Below are 14,444 nucleotides of genomic sequence, written 5' to 3' on the forward strand. Positions count from 1 at the left end.
GTAAAAGGTGAAGTCAAAGGTCAAAAAGGTAGCACATGGAAAGTGCAAGTGAGCACATGTAGTGTGAGCATTTATGGACACATGGATGGTACTAGGGTGCACACAAATCATTTATGGACACATGGATGGCTATATGATGCACACAAAGCATGGATTGGGAGGTCCATGAGAAATATACAAGGATGTACTTGGATCAACACTAATGCAATGAGATTAAGGTGATGTATTTCATAATTGTCATTATTATCTTGTTATCTTAATCAACATGCTAGATCAGGTTTCTCATATGCTTTGATCCACCTTGAGCTCAATCATGTTTGATTTCTTAACATGGTATCAGAGCCATGCCTCTTCATTCATCTCATTTCAAGCTAGTAGCTAAAATAGACATTATTAATCTTGTATTACTCACCTACTAAACCTATCTTCTACCTCACTCATTGAGTGAAGAGAATCATCAAATCAGCCCATTGGAAGCTCACTAGAGCTATGAGGATCTAAGGGGACAACAAGGAAAATCTTATCATCATCAAAAGAGTCTTTACCTTCAAGCTATAAGCCCTCAAAACAAAGAAACATGCGGTAGCGAAAACTACAACAGAAGGGGATTGGTTTGTAAATTTCTATCATCATTAGCTAAAATTGAGAATTACATTGTCTAATTAAGCTCATGTGGAGTATGCCTAGAATTTTCCACGTGATTTGGTGAGGTAATTAAGCTGTAAGTTGAAGTTCTCTTCATCCAATCTCTCTTGTACTGAGATTAGACACTGACCTCCTTGAGTAGTACTCAAGTGTTAAGACCTTCTTAAACCTAAAATGACTACTTCATTGGTGCTTGAAAAATTCAAAGTGGAGTCCTTCCACACATGGAAAGTTAAAATCAAATTCATGTTAATGAAGGATGGGCCCATGGGGCATTGTAAATGGAAGGGAAAAATGTCCAGAGGATGAAGGGGATGAAAATAAAAAATGGTTGAGCCGGAATGAAAAAGGATTAGCTATTGAATTGCATTAGGATTGGGAGATGGATTTATCCATCTCCCAATCCTAATGGTTGAGCCATAATGAAAAAGGATTAGCTATCATTGCATTAGGAGTGGGAGATGGATTTAGATGTATCTTGTGATGCAATGTAATGGATTTATCCATCGCATTGCATCACAAGATACACCTAAGAGTGCTTGGGAAGAGCTAGAGAAATCATTTGGGGCAAAGAAAGAGAATTTTAAAATAAGCTTAAAAATACAGTTCTTTGGCTTGGACATTAAGAAGAGTGAATCACTTTCAACACACCTTAACAAAATGAAGAGTATAACTCAACAATTGGTTGGCATTGGGGCACCAGTAGAAGAAGAGGATTCTATAGTCATATTGTTAATTACAAAGCATAACATTTGAGGAGTATGGGCCCTTAGTGGCTACCTTGAAGAACCTCCTAAATCCAACCATTACAGGAGTGGAAGTAACATTCATAGAAGAAGAGAAGCAGATTCAAGGAAAGACAGTTCAGGCTACATGGATTGAGGAGAAAGAACTCTTCTCCAAGAGGACCAGGACCGAGGACAAGGATAAAGATAAGTTGTCATTATTGTGACAAGAGTGGTCACATAGCAAAGGATTGATGGCATAAAAAGAAAGCCAAAGAAGCCAATGTAATGTCAAATAAGGAAGACAATGATGAGGCCTCGTAGAATGAAGGCAACACTGATCATCTCTTCTAGATGATATGAGGAGCATGGTTGCTAACCCCTGGTTGTAACCCCACTCTCCCAATGTGTAAAGTGTCAAGACAAAGCCAACAATGTAGCTCATAGAGAAACCTAGATGGACCGCTCCAACCATATGAGTATGGAGTGTAGGTCAAGTCAATACATGTTAGGTGTTAGATCCTCATCACATTGAGAAGAGGTGTTGAGAAATATAATGTGTGAGGGTGTAACATGAATAGAGTAAGGGGAGGAGCATGCACATTAGAAAAGGAATAGACTAAGGGTAAATTGGCAAAGGTTGATTTCTGTAAAAGGTGAAGTCAAAGGTAAAAAAGGTAGCACATGGAAAGTGCAAGGGAGCATATGTGGTGTGAGCATTTATGGACACATGGTTGGCACTAGGGTGCACACAAATCATGGATTGGGAGCTCCATGAGAGCTATAAAAAGATGTACTTGGATCAACAGTTAATGCAATGAGATTATGATGATGCATTTCTTAATTATCATTAATATCTTGATATTAGCTTAATTCTATTGTGTGTATTATCTTAATCAACATGCTAAATCGTGTTTCTCATATGCGTTGATCCACCTTGAGTTCAATCATGTTTGTTTTTTCAACAAATATAAGGTGGAAAATACAATAATATGAGGTTATCCAATAACCCCCCTCAATGTCTACCTCTGTAGTCCAATGCCAAGTCATTAACAATGTCATGCTCCTTTACTAAGAGCCTTTGTGTGAAGATGTCTACACAATTCTTTGTCATTAGGTCGTAGACCATCTCGACCTCCTTGAACATGATGAGTTCACACACAAAATGATAATGAATTTCGATGTATTGCGTGTGAGCATGAAACACAAGATTCCGAGCAATGGTCATGCAATTGTAGCTATCAAATTGGAGCTTTATAGTAGGCTACTTCTACACCACTCCAATATCCTATAGAATCCTCTTTAGCCACAATTTCTGCACATGATGCAAAGCATGCATCTTTGTACTCATATGAGAGTAGAAAGCATGCATTTTTGTGCCCAGATGAGAGTGTAACAGTGGGTTGTTTCTTACTAATGCAAGAAATGTATCCGAACTAAGAGAAGAATAATACCATGTTTTACTGAGCACTTGGTGTTTGAATGTAATCATGAGAGTGTAACAAATGGCTGTTTATTGCTAATCCAAGAAATACATCCGAACCAAGAGAGGATAACAATGGGTTGTTTTTTACTAAACCAAGAGAAAAATAATACCATGTTACTGAGCTGCACATGGTGTCCGAACTACCTACCCAATCTAAGTCACACTTGCATGTAGCATAGGTGATGTCATACTCCTAAGTACCTTGGATGTATCACAACATCCGTATACCTACTTTCTAATTATTTTCCTTGGGAAGATTGAATTAACATACATGTTCACTACACGAACTTGAGATGATTGAGATGAACAAGTGGCTTTGCATGGGTTTATTCAATGCTATGTTGGGCTAATGCATGGTGTGTGCTTTCATCGATCTCAACAAGTCTCAAGCATGTACACTAGATCTTCTAGTTATGGTATTTTCACCTAAGAAAAGCTACTTGAACATTGGTAGAGCTAGTGTTATGGCCCATCCTGGTCACTCCCAAAAACACATTCATAAGTGCTTACCTTCATGAGGAACAATTGTCATTGGGGTCTTTTAGATGGCCAAGCTCAAGCACACCACTTCAAGAGCTCCACACCGCACCGGGTAGTAGCAATAGCTCTAAGCACATACATCTCTGTGTTCCTTGAGTAGCCTTATACATATGCATAAAATATATCCTTAAAATGTATTGATCGGTATGGCATCATTACAAATGCATGGAAAAGTAAAATAAGAGATGACAATAGATCACAACCCACTGCATTATCAAACCGTGTTGTTATTTTAAGCAGAATTAGTCTCGCAAAAGGAAAGTATATCATGAAACTAAAGTCTAAGTAAATGCGCAAACCCAGATATGAGCACAAATATTAGTCTAAGGGATGAGTATAACCACAACCTATGTCACAATGCCACATCATCGAACCATACCCTAGGTAAATACTCAAAATGTTTCTTGAAAAAATAATACTCAAATGATTTTTTAAAAAATATAACTAAGTCAAACAAAACCATATACAACTTTAGAGGTCCAGTGAGTCACACATATGTCACGAAAAATAAATAAAGAATGATGCAAACGTGTGGAATATTTGTTTGATGGAATGGACTCTTGAAGATATCTTTTAAGTAATTTTACTTATCTTGTTCTATGTGCTAATTGCTAATGATTGTGAAATGTAAAGAGATTGATGTTGCCTACGCCATAGTTTTATTAGAGCTTATTTGTTATAATAACCTAAACGGCGGAACAGTGTTATATAACCTAAAACTTGCAGCTTTTCAAAGCCTCGCGGCTATGGTGGGCAATCAGGACCTCTCAGAGTAGCAGCAGCAGAGAACCACCTGACAACGTTTGCCTCGTATTGCTCAGAAAAGTAACCAGGATTGTATAATTTCCGAGCCTTGGAGATAAAAGGCATTGCCAAATTCTTTTTTAAAAAAAAACCAATAGATATATATATTAATATAGCAAAAAGCAGCTTAGTAAATCACAAACCAAAGATCGTCTATCATCCTCCAATGCAAAAGAAGACTATCATCCTCCAATGCAAAAGAAGACTGCTCCCATGAAATCTGATACCCTAACTGAATGCAGGCTTCAATCATGGTTTCAATAGTACATCCTTTAGGCGACTGTTTCTCTAGAACTTCACCCTTCTTAGTCTAGATTTCAACAGCTGGTCGGGTTCTCTATGAAAGCCACAAAAGTATAATCCATCTGTTTCACTTTTTGCGGTACCATCTTCTAGTCTTAGGACCAAAATTTACTGGCTTGGACTTCAAGTTTAGCCCTGTAACTTCTTGAAAGCATAAAACACAACCTGTTAGGCTCAACCCAGTGTGAATGAAAGTCTCCCTATCAAGAGTAGGAGTCAAGTAATGGCTGTCTGCTACCTGCACAGCCTGAATCATTTGCATCATCTCATCCTTGTTTAGCTTGTTTACATAAAATATAGACCAACACATGTATATACATTTATGCATCAAATCTATCACATCGATCACTGTGTCAGTTATTTTTTGAAAAACTATACAATTCCTGGTATTCCGTATCTCCCAAAGACAACCAAATCTGATTATGTTGAAAAATAAGATCAATATGTCCATCATTAATTGACCATCTCCCTAAGGTCCAGTCCCCCCATTGGCCTTGTATCCCTATAATACCAAAGACCCACTTCCCAATTCTGGTTCAATTACCTTTGATAGCAAGGCAGACCCAAAAGGCATGTTTCCCATCCTCAAGGGTAGTCTTGCACACCTAGGGCAGCAACCACTGCACATAAGATGAAATCGTTCATTCAAAGATACTTAAAAACACATCTATATTAAAACCATAATCATGTGGATTAGAGATTTTCAAATTTTCATGCTCTAATATACATGCATAGATCCATGCATGCATAGCTCTAATATGCATGCATAGATGCCTCTTACCGCGCCGCATAGAGGCCTCTTTATGCATACACTACAAAAAAAGGAGGGTTTAGCTGCACTTTCATAACTAGAAGGGTACAGAGATGTCGTGCCCAGTTTGCTCAACAGGTTCGCTGCTCAGCAGCAAAAATAGCAGCGATATTTCTCTGCTCAACAAAGTAATATCACTGTTGGGCAGCACTATCCACCGCTGCTGATGAGCAGCGAATGTACTACATAGTAAAAAAAAGCTAGGACGATAGACTGCGGAGTCTGCACAGGACTCCTCAGTCTACCCTAGTTCTTTTTTTTCTAATGTAGACACATTAAAAGTAACACATCTTCATATCTTACTCATTGTCATGGATAAGTGTAATATAAAACTTGACAAATACAAAAAAAAGGACAATTGCAATTCATGGCTTTAGGCATGTCAAAATTCAATTACAATATTTGGTGGAATTACATAAGTGTATGATTCTAAAAAGCTCATATACAAGATAAAGCGTAATGAAAATCTATGGAGCTATGGGCTACATTGAGGGGGTCCACATCTCATGCATTGCGATCATTATTGTTCCTTGGAGCTCCAGCCCCTTCGCTTCTCACATTTCCATTGCTTTTTGCTTGAACATTTGCACCACTATTTCTAGTAACAAAAACACAATAAAACTAATACAAGTGAAAATCAGCTTTGCAAAAACAAAGAGGTTTAGGGTTTAAGAATGTACTTACTTGCCATGCTTGACAAGCATGTCCTGCAGTAATAACAATAAATCCTTCATTTTGCACCCTTTCAAATAGAGCTTCCAAACCCCATTGTAAGGTAAAATCATATTCATCTTACGTAGGGGGACGGTCCACTACTTCAAGCTATAGACATACAAATAAATGAACATTACAATTATGTCGTTATTTAAGACAACCTTCTTTAATTAAAAGATAAGATACAGTTTGAGGCTAATATATACTTACAAATATTATTGGGATATCAACTCCTCCTTCATGTGTAACATCACGCCGTAAGTTATTTGCCATCTATGCAAGAAAAAGCATAAATACTTAAAACTCTTATGCATACTCCAATGCATGAGGCTTATGCATATGGCTAATGCATCAGGCTAATGCATGCATATGGCTATAGCTACCGGTATGCATTGGAAGCTATTGGCATGCCTAGGTAGCTACCGGCATGCATTGGAAACTACCGACATGCATTGGAAGAGGTAGCTATACTGACATGCATTGGAAGAGGTAGCTATACTGACATGCCTAGGTAGCTACAGGCATACATTGGAAGCTACCGGCATGCCTAGGTTGCTACCGGCATGCATTGGAAGCTACCAACATGCTTAGGTAGCTATCGGCATGCATTGGAAGCTCCCGGCATGCCTAGGTAGCTACCGGCATGCATTGGAAGCTACCGGAATGCCTAGGTAGCTACCAGTTCCCATTGGAAGCTACTGGCATGCCTAGGTAGCTACCGACATGAATTGGAAGCTATCGGTATGCCTAGGTAGCTACCGGATGCATGAGACTTATACATAAAGCTAAGCTTATGCATATGGCCTTATGCATATGTTGGCTAATGCATAAGTCTCATGCATGAGGCTAAGGCACATGGCCATCTCTTGTTGAGAGAATCATAGCTCTCTAAAGGCTATCCATAGAGCATGGAAAAAATGACAAATCCTAATCTTTAAACCCTAAACTTACAAACCCTATAATATGTAAAAGAATAAGAGAAGAAACATACAAGAGCGAGATCTCTTACCTTGTGAGGCTTGTATGTGTTGAAAATGTACAAAATCAAACCAAATTAAGAAAAAAAAGTATTAATAACAAACCGTAATCTTAAAAGCCCTAAAACTTACAAACCCTATAAATATGTAAAAGTATGAAAGAAGAAACATATAAGAAAGAGATCTCTTGTGAGGCTTGTATTTGTTGAAAACCTATAAAATTAAACCAAGTTAAGAAAAAAAAAGTATTAAGAAAAATCAAGGTCTCTTACCATATGAAGCTTTAATGGAGAGCTCTTAATTAGGGAAAAAGAAGAAGGGAATATTCTCGTAATGGTTAAGCTTCAATAAGAAGGGAAAAAAAAGAAAATAAAAACTTAAAAGAGAGGAAAGAGAAATAAAATACTCACAAGAAAGCTTATTTGCATAAAAGAGTAGACATACCTTGCTTGACCTTGAGGAGGAGGATAGGGTAGGAGAGGTAGAAGTGATAGAAAAGGCATAAACCTGTAAAAAAACTCAAAGTACAAGTTTATTGTATTCAAAAGATAAAACTACATGGTGGCAAAAGAGGTGGCAAAAAGCGGGATATTTTTACAGTATAGCAGCGTTTTTTCGCTACTATATACGCTGCTGAGCAGCGAGAAAATGCTGCGGAGTAGCGACCAATCGCTGCTCACCATTGTTAAAACCCCCGATATTTTCTATCCAAAAATGCTGTTGTGCTTCCGATGTGTTGTAGTAATAGAGCCCTCTATGCATACTAGTAACATGAAAAAAAATACCATAGTACCTAAGGGTGTAGAATTGATGAAAATGGTTTAAGGGTTAAAGCTTATCTCAATAGGAGGGGCAAGGAGGACCTAACAAAAAGAGTGTGATGATCTATGAGAAGAAAAGAGAACATAAGAAGATAATATTAGTTACTAACCAAAAAAGTGTGATGATCTACAAGACGAAAAGAGAACCTAAGAAGATAATATTAGTTACATATGCTTATTCGCATGCATATTAGAGCTATATCCATGCATATAGCTCTCTATATAAGCATAGAGAGCTCCCACGAGACGAGTTCACTCATAGAGAGCTCCTAGGGGATTCACTCATAGTAAAGGGGACATGCCACCTATGTGCAGAGACTTCTAGAAAACCCCTTTACAGACCGTATGAGAAATATATGACCTTATAAAATGTACATGTAAGACTTATTGTGTATCCCCTTTCTTGAATGTATAGTTTAGGATTTAGATTTATAACAACAAATGTACTAAATTTTTCAAAAAACATTTGGCAACATAACGGCAAGAGAATGAGCATTCAAAAAATTTCATGATGATCCGAAGTGACCAGTTTATCAAAATGAGCTCATCACAAGGTGGCTTGCACATCAGCGCTAGAGAAGAATCAAGCAAATGTAAGTTTGAAGTTATCATAAATTTATCACTTAAAACTAATCCTATGATTAAAAATATATTTAAAACTAAGAGTACTATTATCTTCCAATAATATGCGGGCTACGAAGTCTCTAATTGGACGACCAACCTCCAAATTTGCTTTCGCATGAGTTAAGTCTTCAAAGTCTGTTTAATTAAGAGTGTCATAGTCAAAACATATTTTTGACCATGTATAAGTTTGAGTTTTCTCACCATAAAATTTTCCAAAAAAATCCAGTAACATTTTGACATTCAAAAAGACCATCTGCACATTGCGAAAAAACCTAATCCTACCTAATAATACCAATCTAGGCCTCACCACATGATGCACACCTTTTAAGTGCAAATAAATCAATGAGATAGTCAAAATCTCAATCAAACAAACTTTAGGCATCAAATTTCTTTCATCAAACTTTGATAAGTTTTTATTCTTCAAGTAAGCTAAATTTGTATAAAACTAGAACCTTTTACTCCAATTTGTGAAATACAACAAGCACTCGTAGACCAAAAAAAAACCCACTTTTTTTACATCAATGGAATGATAAACTTATGAAACCAAAGTCTTCACCTGTAAGACTGCCAAAGATACTTGTTTTTTTTCACTTACTAGCATGAAGAGAAGAGCTGAGAAATCTCCTTCTTATAGACAGTGATCGTCAACCTTGAAACTTTGATATACTAATGCTACATGATTCAAGGTGGAAAGATCATTACCAGCAATAATATTCTAGATGCATTATCTAGAGGATTGATCGGCTTCTTTCTAGTGTGTATATAATCTTGATCTTGCAATCTCCTTTTAAAACTTGTAAAGATGAACCCTAGAAGAGCACCTCAAGGTCCATGTATTGATAAAACACCCCAACAATACATCAAGATCCCTTTGTTTAGAGAATAAAAAACATGAAGAGAACCCAAGACAAGGAATTAAGATCTAGTCCATGTTAAAGAAGGTTGTGATTTGAGTGAAGAAATTAAGATCCATGTTGTGATAATAATAATAAAAATGAGGAGAAACCCTCAAGATGGCTGATCAAGGTTGTAAGAAGTAGAAAGGTTAACCCCTATATTCATGCAACAATAACATGAAGAGAAACCCTTCACATGAGAATTTAGGTTTGTTCCACATTTATAGAACATGAGAGCCAGCTTTGAAAATTTGAAAGCAACCCTATAAATGGCATCATCAAAACCCATGTTCTGAGAGAGGTAGTGAAGCCAAACCCTTGAAGCGCACTTCAATTCACATGTCAAAGCAATAAAACACATGAAAAGAAACCCTACACAAGGGATTGAGGTGCGTGCTTTTAAACAAATATCACCTAAATGCTAGAACAACTCAAGGCACATCAAGACCCATATGTAACAAAGCAATGAAGCTTAACCCTAAAAAAACATATCAAGGTCCATGTTTGATGACAAAAAGGCATTGAGATCCATGTTTAAAATGATATAAACCAAAGCAAAAAAAAAAAAATAAGTCAAATCAAGGTCCATATGTAAGAGTGCCATGAAGCTAAACTCTAAACATACACATCAAGCAATTGTGACAACATGAAGAGGAACCCTAGATAGAAACCTGTAATAACTGCATACATAAGAAAACCTATAATACATCAAGTAGTTGTGACAATATGAAGAGGGACCCTAGAGATAAACCTGTAACTACATTCATAAGAAAACCTATAATACATCAAGCTCCAAGATGTAAGAGTACAAACAAGAATGGGTCTATGCATAGTACCTAAGAAGATTTGTAATCAAGGAGGGTGTTCTCTGCAACCTCTTGTGCTTGGCACCAACCTTAAAATCGGCAAGGTAGTAGTGGTACTAGCCTCTTTTCCTTAGCACCAGCCCTGAACTTGATGAGGTAGCAATGGTACCAACCTCTTTATGCTTGGTAGCACTAGCCTTGAACTTGATAAGGTAGTAGTGGTAATCACCCTTCATCTTAGAGTAAAATGCCTTGGATTTGGTGGTAGAGGTGGTGTGGATAAGGTGGCTATGGAGAAGACCAAGGATGTTCTTGCAGATCTTGGTGAGTTATCCACCTTGGCCCTATATTCTAGGATAAGAGCCACATGCTCCTCATTGCCCTTACTCTCCTTTTTTTGCTCGATGGAGGAGAGGATTAGCACGAGGACCTTTGAGCTCCGATCACATTCTTGTATGCCACAGATAGCAGGTTGCACTCTTCCACATTTAGCTCCTTGGCTACCCTCTCCATATACTCTACCATGCACTCACAACACTCTACCTTCTTTACTAGCTTTGCCATGTAAGTAGGAATTCTTATTCCAAGAGGGGTCTCCCATCGTCAAAGTGCAGGATGACATCTGTGATCTAGGATTAGGACTAGGGCTTCAAAATCGTGCCACACATAGGCAAAAGAGCTACGCTTTTGCACACATAAATAAGAACAAAATCCTCAGAGCTTTGAAGAGGATGAACTGCAAGTCTATTTACACAAAATCCTCACTTTCTTTACACCCATCGGATCTTCTTTACACCTAACATGTACATAGATAAAGGAATGTTCACATGTACCTACTTATCTCTAGTATAGAAAGGGGGCAACCATGATCCTTGATTGAAAACGTATTTTTTTGGCTGTATTTTCTCATCTATGGAGAGTTTCCACTGTGTAAATAAAATTGATGTGTATCAGCATGCTATGTAGTGCCAACACCTATATTAGACCCCCCTGGGAGATGGGGAGGGTCATGGGAATAGAGGAATCTACTTGTCCCTCTACACAAAGAAGAGGGGGAGGAGGAACCACACAAGTTCTATTTTAAAAAGAATCAAGAGATAAATTAAGAGGTATTAAAAGGATTAGGGAGTATGTGGAGTCAATTATCCTGAAGGAGATCCATAGGATATTTCTTCATGTTTTTTATAAAAATACTTATGGAAAGAGAATTTTGAGAGGTGTATTAGGTGCCAAAAATCTTACTCCATAGCAAAGATTTCAACCAGAATGAAATGCAACTAAATAGATTCTTAGATACATCGACTCTTTGAATATGCATGAGTTTGAGTTTAAGAATTAACCTAAGGACCTTTTCATTGAAGACTCAAGTCCAAGGGGATGGACCCATATGAACACATATAAGATGTAGGAATAACAAAATAATTGGGTTGCTAAATGATGATTTGTAATTATCTTATATGTATGCAAATTGTAAGAATTTCTATGTGGGGATGGCCTCTCCCATCCGAAGGATGTACACTAATCCCCGTGTGTGGGATAGTGATCTTATGATTCCACTAACCTCTCCCTTAAGTGAGGATGGAGCCAAGGGAAGGAAAGATGAGCAGTTCAAGACTTGGCCCAATCCCTCGTCCTACGGTCCCACCAAATGGATAGTGATCTTATGATTCCACTGACCTCTCAATTAAGTGAGCATGGAGCCCAGTGAAGGAAAGATGAGGAGTTAAGGACTTGACCCAATCCCTCCTCCGAGGGTCCCACCAAATGGATGACTTGAGGAGAAACTAATATCCTTGTAAACAACCATCACAATATAAGGATAGTGAGCTATTTTCGTGTAGGGCCACGGAGATAACCAATGTGGGTATGATTTGAATATGCATGTGGGACCTCCTAATATTTCCCTAATCATGCTAGGCCTTCTTCAAACTACTACATTGTGAGCTTCATTGGTTCTTCTACTATTGGCTATGGCGATCGTCGGCACTAACCTGCCTAGAGATAGCAAGGTGTCGGAAGGCTAGGCACAGAGAGAGAGAGAGAGAGAGAGAGAGAGAGGGAGAGGTTTTTGCTTCAAATAAAAAATGCATGCAATAACAATGTAGCAATCATGCTCGTAGACTTCAAAACACCAATGTCATCTTTGGCACCTTTAGGGTTGAATTTGTTTTGTAGAAAATTGAGCAAAAGCTATGCAAGATGTTGTTCTATGTGTTTCTTATGACACCAAAACACACTGCCCTAAGGTTGGGTAAGCATCGAAGGTGTGTAGGGTGAGCTATGGCCATGGAAAGATCAAGACAAGAGAGGGAGAAGACGAGAACAAAAGTTGTAGAAATTTTCTCCCAAATTATTGCAGACTGTCCCAAATGGTCCGAATTTTGGTCAAGAATAGCCAAAATTAACCCAAATTTCTGAGTAAACGGTCTCAAAAGCTTAATAAATTTCACAACAATGACAATAAATCTAACTAATTGGAAACACATGAAAACCTAAGTGGCACCTTATGTAATTTTCTACATAAAAAGCCAAGAAAATCATGAAACCTTAAATTTCTTGAGATTCAAATGGTTTAAAAAGGAGAATGAACAATTTCCTAGATTTCAGATAAATTCAAGGTTTGTTGTATGATTGAATAACCTTAAGTAGATTAGTGATCTTGAGACTAGAATGAGGAGGAGGCTAAGGTATGAGGCCACTTTCCTAGATTTTGGATAAAGTTAGAGTTCGTTTAAATATGATTGAATAACCTTAAGTAGATTAGTGATCTTGAGAATAGGAAGAGGAGGAGGCGACTCCTTGCCATAGACCCTCATGGAAGATTGGATTGTGTCATAGCAAGGGGAATAGCCATGAAGATCTCCTAGAATTCTAGCCATCTAACCCACATGTGGATGTAGGGCAGGACTCTTATTTTCTTTAAGTAGAAGACATGAAGAACTTAAAATATACAACTTTATAGATATGTTGAAATCTTACAAGAACTTTTTGGGTCTCTTAGCCTTTCAATGCAAAGCTAGTTTTAATTCAATGAGCATGATAATCTTGGGGTTCAAACTTATGTATTTGTTTGTTTATTTGTGAGCATGGTAATCTTGTGGTTCAAAACTGATGTATTTGTTTGTTTATTTCAAACCAATGTTTTTGTTTGTTTGCTAAATATAAGAATGTATTCATGAAAGTATTTAAGATAATTTTGATTCTATACTCTTTCTAAAAGATAATTATGGAGTGTTCCTCTTTGTAAATAACTATTAGCATTTTCATAGGCATTCTAACAAATTAGAAATGTTGAAATGGTTAGATATTTAAAGGGTAGGTTGGAGCCCTTTTCAACTCATGAAACTAATCCTCAATTTAAAACTCTTAAAGTAGTGATAGAAGCATGTGCTTGAGAAGCAAGTTGCCTTTACTTATCTTAAAGGTCAAACTCACAAAGTAAAGAAATGAAAGGTCTAACTCACAAAGTATAGGATATCTTACTTGTCTTGTCAATGATTAGATTAAAATGAGAAGTCACTATTTCTCCTTATAAATAATGCATATGCCAAAGATCATGTTACTATTTATTTTATTAAGCGGCAAATAGGCTTCATGAAGCAGAACCAATCGTACCATTCATGCGTAATGAGCCCATGTGATGAAATTGAATATGATCTTTGATTTGGTAAATCATATCTATAATCATGCAAACCATGTGTGCCAAGTTCATGTCAATAAGGCTGGTATAAGAAGGACATGAGGGCTTCGAGTTTTTGACAACTATTCAACCAATCATAAACTTGCACCTTAGCGAAAAGTGTATTGCTTTTGTTCCTTCAAGTTGGAGCTCCTAATTTCAAATAAAAGCTTGCAATAGCTTGGGGTAGCTTGAAAGCTACACATTATCTCCCCACTTACCCTAGTGCTACCCTAGTGCTATCATGTTTGAAGTGTGCAAACATGACTTAACCATGAGCCAAGCAACCTTTTGTGCTTAGCTGCTTTACACACTAAGTGCAAAAAAGGGAAAAAGGGGGAGGATCTCCTACGCATTCTCATGGATGGTGAGTCTCCCTCATCCATCTCCTTGCCCCATCATAGAAAATGGCAGTAGTGTGTATAAATACCCTTACGCATAAGAGTGGACCACCTCAAACAAAAGATACGAAAATGGCAGTAGTCTATAAGTACCCTTAGGCATAAGAAGTGGACCCCTCAAACAAAAGAACATATGGCTCACTTTTAGGGTAAGCTCCATATGCACTAGACTTGATTGCACAACATGTGCACATATAGTGTCTTCCCCTTGC

General features: G+C 37.5%; 1 pseudogene; it reads right to left on the bottom strand.

Annotated features, from left to right (window-relative positions):
* Positions 1–10,182: 10,182 nt before the first annotated feature.
* On the bottom strand, positions 10,183–13,240 carry LOC147612987 (14-3-3-like protein; annotated as a pseudogene).
* Positions 13,241–14,444: the final 1,204 nt, after the last annotated feature.

Source organism: Cibotium barometz, chromosome 44 (assembly GCF_041138505.1).
Source record: "Cibotium barometz isolate CiBa-2024 chromosome 44, ASM4113850v1, whole genome shotgun sequence".
Lineage (NCBI taxonomy): Eukaryota > Viridiplantae > Streptophyta > Polypodiopsida > Cyatheales > Cibotiaceae > Cibotium > Cibotium barometz.